The following is a 13820-nucleotide window of genomic DNA, read 5'->3' as shown; positions in this document are numbered from 1 at the left end:
TAGAATTAAAGGCCCGTGTACTGCCCTGCCTGGCTTGTTACATGTTTTTAAAAACAGCAGTCATGCATTTAATAAATGGCAAGTGATTTCTTCTTTTCTTAAAGTGCTGGGTATGGAATCCAGGGCTTTCCACATGCAAAGTAGTTCTCTATCACTGGGTCTTATCCACAGCCTCTAATAAGACTAAAAAGAATATTAACACAAATTTGTGTTTTATTTAAAATCCAACAATCTTTTAATATATATATTATATATAGCATATATTATATATATATAAAATAGCAAAAAACCCCAAGAGACTGAGAATGTGACCAGTTGGTAGTGTGATTGCCTAGCATGCTTGAAGCCCTGGTTCCAACCCCAGCACTTAAACCAATGTGGTGAGGCATACCTATAATCCCAGCCATGAATGAATGAGTTTTAAGAACTTTGCTTAGGTGATGGTAAGGGTCATAAGTTTAAAAAAAAATTATATATATATATATATATATATATATATATATATATTTAATTTTCTTGTTTTTTTTTTTTTTTTTTTTTTTTTTTTTTTTTTTTTTTTTTTTTTTTGAGACAGGGTTTCTCTGTGTAGTCCTGGCTGTACTGGAACTCACTCTGTAGACCAGGCTGGCCTCGAACTCAGAAATCCACCTGCCTCTGCCTCCCAAGTGCTAGGATTAAAGGCATGCGCTACCACTGCCTGGCTTTGTTTTGTTTTTAATCATTGCAAAATGGGAAGAAAATCTGAAATTTTTCTAACCAGGGATAACTACTATTGACATTTTTAGCATATAAATGGAATCTCTGGGCTTGCATTGTAGTTGAGTGGTAGAATTTACTTTGTATGTGCAGCTGTGTGTTTCATCTCTAGCGTCAGCCCATTGCCCAGCCAATCATCCTTGTGCATATTCTCTGTTGGTTTTCCATTTCCACTTGGTGCTGGTTAGTTTTCTATCAGCTTGATGCAGCTAGAGTTCTCTGAAAGGAAGGAGCATCAGTTGAGAAAATGCCTCCATGAGATCCAGCTGTAAGGTATTTTCTTAATTACTGATCAATGAAGGGGGATCCCATCCCATTGTGGGTGGTGCTATCACTGGGCTGGTTGTCCTGGGTTCTATAAGAAAGCAGGCTGAGCGAGCCATGGAGAAGAAGCCCTCCATGGCCTCTGCATCAGCTTCTGCCTCCAGGTTCCTGCTGAGATCATGACCAAAAAGCAATTTGGGGAGGAAATGGTTTATTTGGCTTATACTTTTATATCGCTGATTCATCACCTAAGGAAATCCGGGCAAGAACTTAACAGGGCAGGAACCTGGAGGCAGGAGCTGATGCAGAGGCCATGGAGGGATAGTGTGTCTTCATTGTATATGTATTGTGTTTATGTATGTTTGTGTGCATGTTCATGTATGTGCACAGCACAACCTCAGAAATCATTCCTTAAGTGTTGTCCAGGACTCTACAACTCTCCCTTGCTTCTCTGGCTGCTGTAAGCAAAAGGACTGTCAATCAAATGGTCCACTAGATTCCCTGTATACCAATACCAGCCTTTGAAGATTTAACTGATAACCTGAGAAAGACCTATACAATATACCATTTTATAGGTATGTTAGTCAAATTGTACTGTGTACTCTCCAGCATCTCAAATGACAGTGTGAGGTACCAGACATTTTGTTTATGGTAAACCTCACTGAACTGTAGATGACTGAAGTCATTTCCACATAGGTCAGAGGGGTCCCACAGAGGGACTGTTGTGTGACTGGTGCACATATAAGCTATCAAGGCTTTCTGTTACTGATATAACACAGAGATTCATTTGCTGTGTGATTTGCTGCTTGGCTCACTGGGTAAGTCAGATGGTAGACGTCTTCCTCACCTGGGTGCTGACTACTTTCATTGCTGTCTCAGTTACTAGTGTTTCTATTGCTGTGATAAAACACCATGACCAAGGCAACGCAAGGAAGGGTCTGTTTGAACTTACGGATCCAGAGGGATAAGAGTCCGTCATAGCAAGGCGCATAGTAGGCACATAGCTGGCACAGTAGGTGAGAGCTCACGTATTGACCACAGGTAGGAAGCACAAAAGGCTACTACCTCCAGTGACACACTTCCATCAACAAGGCTGTACCTCCTGATTCTTCCCAAATAGCCAAGTGGGAAGCAAATAGTCAAATGCCTGAGATTTATGGGCAACATCACATTCAAACCACCACAACAGTCAGTTTGACTGGCTTTAAAATCACTAGGGATTCCTACCCCTGAGTATAATTATGAGGGTGCTTCCCGAACAGATTGAGAGGGTAAGAACCATCTGAATGTGTGGCACCATTCTGTGGCCTGTGGAGTCGTGAAGTGAGTACAAAGGAGAAAGGAGCTGAACACCAGCATCCCTTCCTCTCCACTTCCCGACTGCACACTCTATGTGACCAGCTGCCTCGGTTCCTACTGCATGAACTGGGAGGAAAGAGAAACCCATCCTCCCTCAAACTCTGTCAGCTATTTTGTAACAAGAAAGGTAACTGCTGCATCTGGTTTTACAACAGTAGGCACAATGAAAGACTTCTCTGCAGGGACGTCTTTGATGCTGTGGGTTAAGTGGGTGACATGAAGGAAGCATCAGAAGAGGAGCAGTGACATCTGGCATTTGGCATCTGGTACTCTGAGCCCTCAAAGCCAAGCTGTGGTGTTGGGAACCGACTTGTAGCAGAAAGCGGCTATCAGCTTTGCAGCCATCTGGAGCCATATACCCTGACATGAGACTTGTTTTTCAACAGCCTACAACAGCTGAAGCACACACTGATATCCCACATATCTTGTTTTGCTGTTTAGTGCCCCCAGCTGCAAGGCTCACGTGGTATCCATGCCTGCAAGGCATTCAGTGCACGTGCTATCCATGTACTAGCCACATTATACATGCTGGCAAGGTGCACGTGGTATCCACGCCTGCAAGGCACTTGCCTACAAGGTACGTGACAAAGTGTATAAATACCCCGGACTTCAGAGAGAAGAGAGACAATAAACGAGGGAGACAGAGAGACAATGAGAGAGACAATAAGAGAGAAGGGAAACAATAAAGGAGAAACTGGACTTGATCACACACCCTGTCTTGTCTCCATTCTTTGCGTCTCTTGCTAGGCCCTGACCCATGGACCAGAGCAACAGAACAGACATTTTGGCCCCAAAGTGTGAGGCAGAACGGTCTACAACACAGTAGCTCCAAGCGTGGATCAGTACGGGTCTGGACACTGTGGCTGCTGGATAACCAAAAATGAGATGCAACTGCAAGGTCAGCGGCAGCAGTGGGAGCAGCAATAGAGAGCAAGCAGCAGTAGCTGAATAGCAGCAAGCTTGATAGCAGCTAGAGCAGCAGCAGCAGGCAAGGGATCGAGATCCTAGGGAGTGGTGGGGCAGGATAGGATAGTGGCAGCAGGATAGTGGAAGTCACGAAAGCATGGAGACCTGAGATAGAAGTAGGGTAGAAGGCTGTGTGTGAAGAGCCAGAGGAGAGAACCTGCAGGCTTTCTTGCCGAGAGAGTTCTAGAGAACTGTCAAGCCTTTAGAGCCAAGGGTTATAATGTTGGCTAAGGCTTAGGGAATCTGAACTTAAGAGTTCTGCAATCCTAGGCTTGCATGGTTAAGTAGGTTACACTGACTACCTAGAAGACCAACACTGACTGCTGCTCCCTGCTGCATGGATACAGAAGCTGCCAAACACTGCCACGAAGTGAGCTGCCTTGCCCACCAGACTCCTATCTAGAGCGCAAGGACCCCCGTCAGTTAATGAGTAGCATCAGGAGCAGAGGCTAGCCGGATTTTTGCAGAGTAAGGGAGAAGATGGGGCTATTTATACAATGCCTAATGCATATTGAGTTAGTGAGTGAGGAGGGTTAAATGTCTCAGGAGGAGTTTGTAATTATATTGCCTTTTCAAGTCGTTCTGTTTTTATTTAGGGTGGAAGTATGGGGCTAGCTAGAGACTGAACCCAGATATGCTAAGTACATGCAATTTTGTAACGCTTGGCACTGAATAATTCAATAGTAGAGTACACGTAAGGGAGTTAAGCTGTAAAGATTTTTAAAAGTTTATTGCTTTTTAAATTTGATCAGTAGTACCAGTATCTTTTAAATCTCTGTTCAGGAGTTTAGGACCTCAACTCACTAAGTCCTTAGTAGGTCAAATGTATTTTCATATTCCTTTTGCATGTAGGTTAACAATGTCTTAAAACCCACTCTTTAAGAGGCTGGAGAGATGGTTCAAGAGTTAAGAGCACCAGCTGGTCTTCTAGAAGACCTGGGATGGATTCCCAACACCCACATGGCAGCTCACAACTGTTAATAACTCCAGTTTCAGGGGATCCAATTCCCTCTTCTGGCCTCTGTGGACTCTGGTTTTTTGTTTTTTTTGTTTTTTTTTTTTTTTTTGGTTTTTCGAGACAGGGTTTCTCTGTGTAGTCCTGGCTGTCCTGGAACTCACTCTGTAGACCAGGCTGGCCTCGAACTCAGAAATCTGCCTGCCTCTGCCTCCCAAGTGCTGGGATTAAAGGTGTGCAGGTGTGCGCCACCACCGCCCGGCCTCTGTGGGCTCTGTACACACACGATGCACAGACATACATATAGGCAAGACACCCATCCACCAAAATATTGTAATTGAAGAGAAAACACTTAAAATTATTTTTGGTGTTTAATTTATCTGTTTTTTTTCCCCTTTACTCTCATAGTTTGCTTTTCTGTTGCTATGATAAAACAATGACCAAAGGAGGGGGGTATTTGACTTATATTTCTGCATTATAATTGTTGATGGCTGGAGAGTTGCCTCAGTGGTTTAGAACACTTAATATTCTTATAAAGGACCTGATCTGGGTTTGATTCCTAGCATCACATGGAGGCTAGCATCTCCTCCAGCACCGGTATGTCTGTGGTTTACAGACATACATGCAGGCGAAACACTCATACACACTGAGTAAGATAAATCTTTAAAAACAAAAACAATCCATCATTCATAGAAGTCAGGGCAGGAGCTGAAGCAGAGTGTATGAAGGATGCTGCTCACTGGCCTGCTCCCCATAGCTTGCTCTGACTACTTTCTTATGGAACTCAGGACCATCAGCTCAGGGGGTGGTACCACGCACAGTCATCTGGGCCCTTCCACATCAACCATTAACCAATAAGAAAACATGCCCTAGAGACTTGGCTACAGGCTAATCTGACGAAAGCATTTTCTCAGTTGAGGCTATATACATGTTAGGGCCCCATAGGCTGGGCTGGTTGTGGTTGGTCATTCAGGGGGTGGTGGTGGTTGTGTTTTGTTATTAGATGTGCCCAAAGATGAAACAAGAAGAAAGAATCAGATTCCAGAGCTCTCTCATTCTCTCTCCCCACTCTATCCGTTTTTCTCTCCTGTCTGGTGATAGGAGCAGAAGTGGGGAAACGAAGAACCCACAAAGTAGTGAAGAGCAGCAACCGGGAGTGGAATGCTGGTTTTCTATGATTGTCATAAAAACAATCACAAATTTGATGGGTGAAAAAAAATTATTCCCGTATGGTTCTGAAGTTCAGAAATCTGCAATCAGTTATCTTGGCTGAGATCAAGATGTTGGCAGAACCTGCTCCCTCTGGAGGCCCCAGGTGGAAGAATGCATTCCTGGCCTGCTGTCCCTGCCCCCTCCCCCTTAAGACTCCATTCCTTGCATTTTCTGGCTCACAGCCTCCTTTCCATTCTCAAGCCAGCAATGCGGTCTGTCGGATGCCCCTGCCTCCTTCCTGCCTCCCCAGCAAGCCTTCCTGTTAGTTACACTCAGTGTTTCTGGATATCGGGACAATCTCCCCAGGTTCCTACGCCACAAAGTCTCTTTTAAGTCTGTTGTAACATGCACAGATTCCAGTGAGTTTGGGCTTGTTTATTCAGCCAACTACCAGAGGCAAATGGAGTTCCTATTTTGTCATCTAGGCTGAAAGTGGGAATCTTCTTTTCAAATATAGATATATTTTTAAATGTGAACTTGGATGATGTGTGTCAGTAGTAGAGCATGTACCTAGCATGTGCGAGGCCATATCTCAGACAAGTCCTCTTTCTTTCTTTCTTTCTTTCTTTCTTTCTTTCTTTCTTTCTTTTTTTTTTTTTTTTTTTTGTTTTGTTTTGTTTTGTTTTTCGAGACAGGGTTTCTCTGTGTAGTCCTGGCTGTCCTGGGACTCACTCTGTAGACCAGGCTGGCCTCGAACTCAGAAATCCACCTGCCTCTGCCTCCCAAGTGCTGGGATTAAAGGTGTGCAGGTGTGTGCCACCACCGCCAGGCTCTTTCTTTCTTTCTTTCTTTCTTTCTTTCTTTCTTTCTTTCTTTTTCTCTTTCTCTTTCTCTTTCTCTTTCTCTTTCTCTTTCTCTTTCTCTTTCTCTTTCTCTTTCTTTCTTTCTCTCATTCATCCAAAATGGGGGTTTCTCTGTGTAGCCCTGGCTGTCCTGGAACTTGCTCTGTAGACCAGGCTGATTTGGAGCTCACAGAGTCTGTCTTCCCTCTAAAAAATCCTTTGATAGCCTATTTCTCTGCTGGTGAAATAAACCAATTCAAGCCATATTAGAATATATTAAAGACAGGTTTATTGGGAAGCTTCTCTTGGGCTGGCAAGTTCACTGGCCCCAAAAACTGAGGCCAGGGAAGTCACCGTGGGGTGGCGGTGGGGGGGAGTGCGGGAGAAGAGAAAGAGCCCTAGCAGAGAGAAGGGAAGAAGAAATAGAAGTGAAAGAGGAGGGAGAGGGAGACAGAGACAGAGACAGAGACAGAGACAGAGACAGAGACAGACAGAGACAGAGAAGCAGAATGGCTGGATTATATACGGAAAACCCCAGCCTCTAGGCTAGAAAGTTTAGGGTTTGTTAGGGGCAGGGTAAACCAGATAAGGACTGAGGGATGCTGGGAGAATGTGGAGGCTAGATCTGCTTGATATGTAAAATATGCATCTCAGTCCCTTGTCCTAGAGTCTGGAGACCAAACTCCCTTTCCTTTCTTTTCTCCATCTCTTTCCTCCCTCCCTCCTGTCTTCCCCTCCCTCGATCTGCAGATCTGCCTCTACCACTGAGCTCTGTCCCAGCCGTGGTGCTTTAAATGATAAATGTCCCTGGTCTTTGGCACTGAATCCTCTCTGTGCTGTTTAGGAAGGCATAGGAGGTGATTTTGCTAGAGGAAGTATGTGAATCTAAAGACTCTTACTGTCTTGATTTGCCCTTTCTGCTTCCTGTTTGCTGTTTGAGTTGATGTGAGCTCTCAGATCTGTCTGTGATGTCCAATCTGGCACTTTCTGCCACGCTATGATAGATGTGAGACTAACACAGGAACAACACACCCTGCAGGTTAGGGGTTCTCTTCACAGTTAAGACAGTTAAGAATTAAGTTCTTGTTTGTCCTGTGTAGGCTAAGGTTCTGTATGTAGTTAAAAAGTAAGTTCCTTTTGTCCTCGCAAGTTAAGGTTTTTATTTGTAATTAAGAATAAGTTTCTTGTTTAAAAATGGCTCCAAAATCTTTGATGCTTGTAGTAGTTTGAATGAGAAATGTTCCCTCTTAGACTCTGGTATTTGAAAACTTGGCCTCTAGTTGGTGAAGCTGTCTGGGAGAAATTTGGAAGGTGGGACCTTGCTGTAGGAAGTATCTCACAGTGTGTGTGCGTGTGCGTGTGCGTGTGCGTGTGCGTGTGTGTGTGTGTGTTGATAAAGCCTCACTCGATTTTCATCTTACTCTCTGCTCCAGGCTCTGAGTAAAGGTTGTACACTCATAGCTTCCTGTTCCTGCCCATTCTCCCTGCTGCCACACTTCCCCCCTTGATGGACTCCCATCCCCCTGGGACTGTGAGCCCTCTATGAAAACATAAAGCAGGAATAAAAAAAAGTTTCTGTTTCTTAGATCCGGTGTAAACTGTAAACATGCAAACATGTTTTTAACCTACACTAAACTTGAGCCCCCATTCACACAATGCATATCCTTACCCTTGGTCTGGCCATTTCATTGTATCTTTCTAACAACGTATCACCGCCAACTCTCTCACCCCCGTGAGCACCATATCTCTCCTATGTGAGACTTCAAGAGGCCAGCAGAGGCTGGTCTCTCAAATCCCAACTTAGGGTAAGACAGCAGGCTGGCCAGTCCCAGGTGCACCCTAAAGTACAGCTTGTTTTACTTGGACAATTGCAGATTTGTCTTTTCTCCTTTCTCAGGTTTAACGGTGATGGATTCTTCTCCCTCTGGAATCTTATTCCAGAATAAACCTGTAAGTTGCCTTGGCCATGGGGTTTTTTCACAGCCATAGGAAAGTGACTAATAATACACCAGCCTTCTCATTATTTTTCTTAACAATTCAAAGAGGGTCTCGGTACACTGCCCAGGCAAGTCTCAAACACACAACTGACCTTTTCAAGTCTCCAGAGTAGCTGAAGTTACTGGTTTGTGCACTAGGTGTGGTTAATCCAATCCTATTATGTGAAACAAAGTTCTTTGTGGTCTATTTCAGTAGTTTCTACTCAATACTGAGAACCATTCATTATAGATTGTTTATAGTTTCTATTCAATACTGATACCACCCATTATAGATTGGCTTTGGCTTTGTTATGCAATGTTGAATTGTCATCTCATGGTTGGTGCAGCTTTCGTAGTAGAAATTCTGGCTGGCCTGAATTGAGATAAGACTTTGACATTGATTTTGTATTTGCTTTCTTCTAGGAATCTCTGGAACTAAGACTGACTTATCTTTTTGCCTAGGGACTAAAAAGACCAAGCAGTTACCCGAAGCTTCTGTGAGAGCATAGTTGTGTTTATAAAAGTCTGGGTAGGGTCTGGGAAGAAGCACTTGCTGCTTTTGCAAGGGACCTGAGTTTGGGTCCCAGCACATAAAACTACCTGTGGTTCCAATGGTGGTGGGTTGAGGAAGAGTGGTCCTGCAGCAGGCTCATATGTTGCATACTTGATCCTCAGTCGGTGGCTGTTTTTTGGAAGAATTAGGAGATGTTGGAGGAGGTTTATCACTTGGTGTGGGCTTGAGGTTTCAAAGCTTTCCACTAGGCCCAATGTGCTCTCTCTCTTTACTGTTTGCTGTTTGAAACGTGGGCTCTCGGCCGAGAGCCTGTCCTTGCTGCCTTCCTTCACTCTGCCATCTCGGACTCTAACACTCTGGAACCAAAAGCCTAATTAAATGCTTTCCTGGGAGTGGCACCATTAGGGGATGTGGCCTTGTTGGAGTAGGTGTGTCACTGTGGGTGTGTTCTTCTTTTTCCTCCTTCCTCCCTTCCCCCTTCCCCTCCATTTCCCCCTCCCTCCCCGCTTGCTCTGGCTCAAAGGTTTTTAATTTATTTATTATATGTAAGTACACTGTAGCTGTCTTCAGACACCCCACAAGAGGGCATCAAATTTCTCATTACGGATAGTTGTGAGCCACCACGTGGTTGCTGAGATTTGAACTCATGACCTCTGGAAGAGCAGCCAGTGCTCTTAGCCACTGAGCCATCTTAAGACCCTCATTCTAGCTGCCTGGAAGCCAGTATTTTGCTAGCAGCCTTCAGACGAAGATGTAGAACTCTCAGCTCCTCCTGAACCATACCTGCCTGGATGCTGCTATGTTCCTGCTTTGAACTGAACCTCTGAACCTGTAAGCCAGCCCCAATTAAATGTTGTCCTTTATAAGAATTGCCTTGGTCATGGTGTCTCTTACAGCAGTAAAACTCTAACTAAGACACACACACACAACTTAATTACTAAAATAAAAATAAAGGCATCCTTTTCTCCTCCCCAGAGTTTTGGGTTGAGGCAAACTAACTTTTTCTCTGTCATCTGCTAGTAGAGACACCCCTGTTATGTCATTACCTGCTGCCACTAGGTGCAGGTAGTGTATAAAAGCACAGCATCTCTCTCTGTTTCCCTTTCTGTGCCCTCATAGCTCTGTTCCCATCTGTCTGCCTCTACCCCTTCTCCAGTTCTTCACACCCCCTTCCCCCTTTATGACAGATCTGTTGCATGTTGTGATTTCTTGGGGGACACCTTGGCATGGGCCCACCAGGTACCCCCTCACTACATTATGTCTCCCAGCACCCGTCCCCCCTTTTCTTGAAAGGGTATCATCAGCTTTGGCCTTCTGACCTTATGTGACCTTATAAGCAATGCATTCACGTACTGAATGGCTATAATCTCCCATTCCATCCCAGCTTCCACCTGTGTTAAGCTGAGTCAGGTGGGTTGGGAATCAATAGCAGCCTGGGCTCCCTTATTCAAAAAAACTAGAACAAATTAAGCCAGAACCAAAAAATCCAAAGCTCCCAAACTTTGCAATGTTTTTCCACAGATCTAACGGTTGTTGCACCCCACATGTTTTGGCTATAATCACAGTATTGTCATCTATTGTTTGTAACAGTGATCACCAAAAAAATTGACCACTTAAAACTTATATTTCCCCCAGTTTTTATCAATCATGTGTGCAGGCACCCATTAGCTGGGCCTTCCCTTTACCATTCACGTAGAGTGGCAATCAAAGTGCTTGCAACTACGGGCAGCTTTTCTCCAGCTCATGTCGTACTCTCTGGCCTCTTGGGCTTTGGTCCCTTACTGGCTGCTGGCCAGAGGCTATCCTAGGTTGCTTAAAATCAGGCCTCTCGACATGGCAGCTTGTTTCATCAAACTGTCACCATGCTATTGGCATGTAAGAGAACGATTACACAAGGTGGTAAATACGGGAAACGGGTGCACGGTGGAAGGGAGACTTAAACACTACCTGCCATGGCCACATCCTCCCTCTATCCAGGACTCCTTCCCTCTTTTCCATGACTTAGTTTATTTGCCTGCTGTGGTCAAGTTTGCCAGTAGCAGAGAACTGGCTGCTGGGTTTGGCAGTGTGAAGCCATTGGCAACCAAAGCAGTTGAATGGTTTCAGAAATGAAAATGAGGGAGAAGGTCCTCATGGGTAGAGGGGAGATCCTTCTAGCAACTTGTCTCTATTCTCTACCCAACCAACAGCCCCCATTGTACCACCTTTCTTCAACGGGTTTGATGGTTTAGTCTGTACTTGTTAGTTTGTGGTGTAACTTCTGTCTGTCTTGTCTGTCTGGTGTTCTTACCTTCTGTAGTGGTTTAAATATAAATGACTCCATAGCCTTATAGGGAATGGAGCTATTAGGAGGTGTGGCCTTGTTGGAGGAAATGTGTCACTGGGGGTGGACATTGAAGCTTCCAAAGCTCGCTCAGCGATGTTCCTAGCACTGTGTCTGTCTGTGATCACCATGCTTCCTGCAATGATGTTGATGGACTAAACCTTTGAACCTTTAAGCTAGCCCTATTTAAGTGTTTTTTAAACTGTCAATTTAAAAACTCTTTATAGGAGTTGCTGTGGGGGCTGGAGAGATGGCTCAGGGGTTAATAGCACTGATTCTTTTCCCAGAGGTCCTAAGTTCAATTTCCAGCAACCACATGGTGGCTCAAAACCATCTGTAATGGGATCTGATGCCCTCTTCTGGTGTGTTTGAAGACAGTGAGAGTGTACTCACTTATATAAAATAAATAAATCTTAAAAGAAATAAAAAGATCAGTAAGCCCCAATTTTGGATATTGTTAAAAAAAAAGTTGCAGTAGTCATAGGATCTTTTTGCAGCATTTGAACACTGACAAAGACACTTCCAGGTTTGTCTGTATTATTGCATAAAACAGGTAGTCTCCATGTAGGAGACTGTGACACACAAGTCAGTTTTCTGGAGATGGCCCACCATTTTGCATGGCTGTGATGGATTTTTCCTAAGAGGCATGGGCCCCAGAGATTTTATCTTACATTTGCTTCTCACTGCTGATATGCCTTTCCTCCCACTATCATATAACCTAATGATTCTTGGGCGTCAGCCCACCTTACCGGGCAAATTTCCTGCAGATCAACATGAAGATCAATGTTCATGAATTAATTCTGTTTAGATGAATTATCAACTTTATAGAATTCCTGATTTGATTCAAATAATTTTAGGAAGAAAGTTTAAGGAGATGATTTTAGTTGTTTTGCTAGAAAGATGTAATAAAGTTGTGATTAAAAATAGAATTCGAGGTGCTGGAGAGATGGCTCAGTGGTTAAGAGCACTGACTGCCCTTCCAGAGGTCCTGAGTTCAATTCCCAGCAACCACATGGTGGCTCACAACCATCTGTAACAATTCTGTTGTATCTGAAGACAGCTACAGTGTACTCATATACATTAAATAATAAAAAAATCTTAAAAAAAAAAAAAAAAAAGAATAGAATTCGAGCCAGGCAGTGGTGGCTCACAACTTTAATCCCAGCACTTGGGAGGCAGAGGCAGGCGGATTTCTGAGTTCGAGGCCAGTCTGGTTTACAGAGAGAGTTCCAGGACAGCCAGGGCTACACAGAGAAACCCTGTCTCGAAAAAACCAACCCCCCCAAAAAAAGAATAGAATGCTCCCCTCTTCATAGAACAGTGAGTAAAGGCTGCACAAGTAAAGGAGTACAAAGAGCTTTCATAAATTACACTAAGAAGAGAGATAGGCTTGGGACAGATCTGTGATCAAACAAAAGCCTTCATTCTAGGTCAGGCCCAAGGATGAAGCCACAGGTGTGAGCTATGATAAAGCAAGGCCATGTGAAACTATTGCTGTGAACTTAGAATGACCCTGTCAGGGCAGGACCCTGGCAAAAGGGCAAGGGAAAGACCAGGGGCAGGGTATATATTTTTGAGGACCCTCCACCCCACCAAATGACCTACTACTTCCAGCAAGTCCAAACCTTCTAGTTTTATAAATTCTCAATAATTACATCAAGATATGAATGTGTGTGTACATATATGTATATTATGTATACACATCATATATATATATATATACATTCATACATACAACAAAACAAAACCTTTGAAAAGTGTCACAATTTTTGTTTAACTACTCAATCATTTAAGGTACCTAGTAGATATGTGTGGCTAATGGGTACTTGAAGTGTTGCTAGTTTGAATTTATCTATGCTGTGAATTTGTAATCCATTCTAAACTTAAAGACTTAGGAAGAAAGACAAAAATGCAAATTATCACACCAATATCTTGTTTTGTCATGTAACACAGTTACTTCATCTTAATATAATATTGTGGTTATACAGAACAAAATAAAATGTCCTTAACGTTTCACTTGTTTCTTTTTATTCTTCACATATGGTTCCTTCAAAATTTAAAATGACATCTGTGTCTTATGCCAAGTTTCTATGAGATCAGGCCCTGTGATCTGCTCTGCTTTCTCTCTGACCTCATTACCCAGAGTTCTGTTCTTTGTTTACACTTATTTCAACTACAATAACCTGTAGGCTTAGATTTTTTTAAAAATTTACTTTTAATAAGGGTTCTCAAATGCTTCGACCTCACGTTTAGCCCATCATCCAGTGACAGGCGAGAAAAGACGGTAAACAGGACAAGGGGATGTGGTCCTGTTTAGAAGTAGTTTCTTGAGGTGATTCCCATCTCTGTTTATCAGCAGTTTAGTTCAGTTGGTCAGGAGAGCAAACATGAATTAGCAGTGGTGGCAGATTCTACTAGGCAATGTCAGGTTTCCATTGAATTGGCGTGAGTCAGCAGCAGTGACCAGGACCAGCCAAGATGCCAGGAAAAGTTCTCTGCTGTGCCTCTCTCAATGAAGGGAAGATCAGTAAAGAAGAAGATTTGAGACCAACGAAGCATTGCAAGGCTAGCTATGTAAGCACACCCACCATCACTGTCTGTTGAATCCTATTTATACTCTGTCCAAACATCATGTGTTGGCCTGTGGGTCTTCCTGAAACAAAATACCACATGAGTCTGTGTTGATGTAATTATTTAAAATGGCTGCTGGTCA

This window comes from Arvicanthis niloticus, chromosome 15 (assembly GCF_011762505.2).
Source record: "Arvicanthis niloticus isolate mArvNil1 chromosome 15, mArvNil1.pat.X, whole genome shotgun sequence".
Taxonomy (NCBI): Eukaryota; Metazoa; Chordata; class Mammalia; order Rodentia; family Muridae; genus Arvicanthis; species Arvicanthis niloticus.
Note: the sequence above shows the minus strand (reverse complement) of the source record.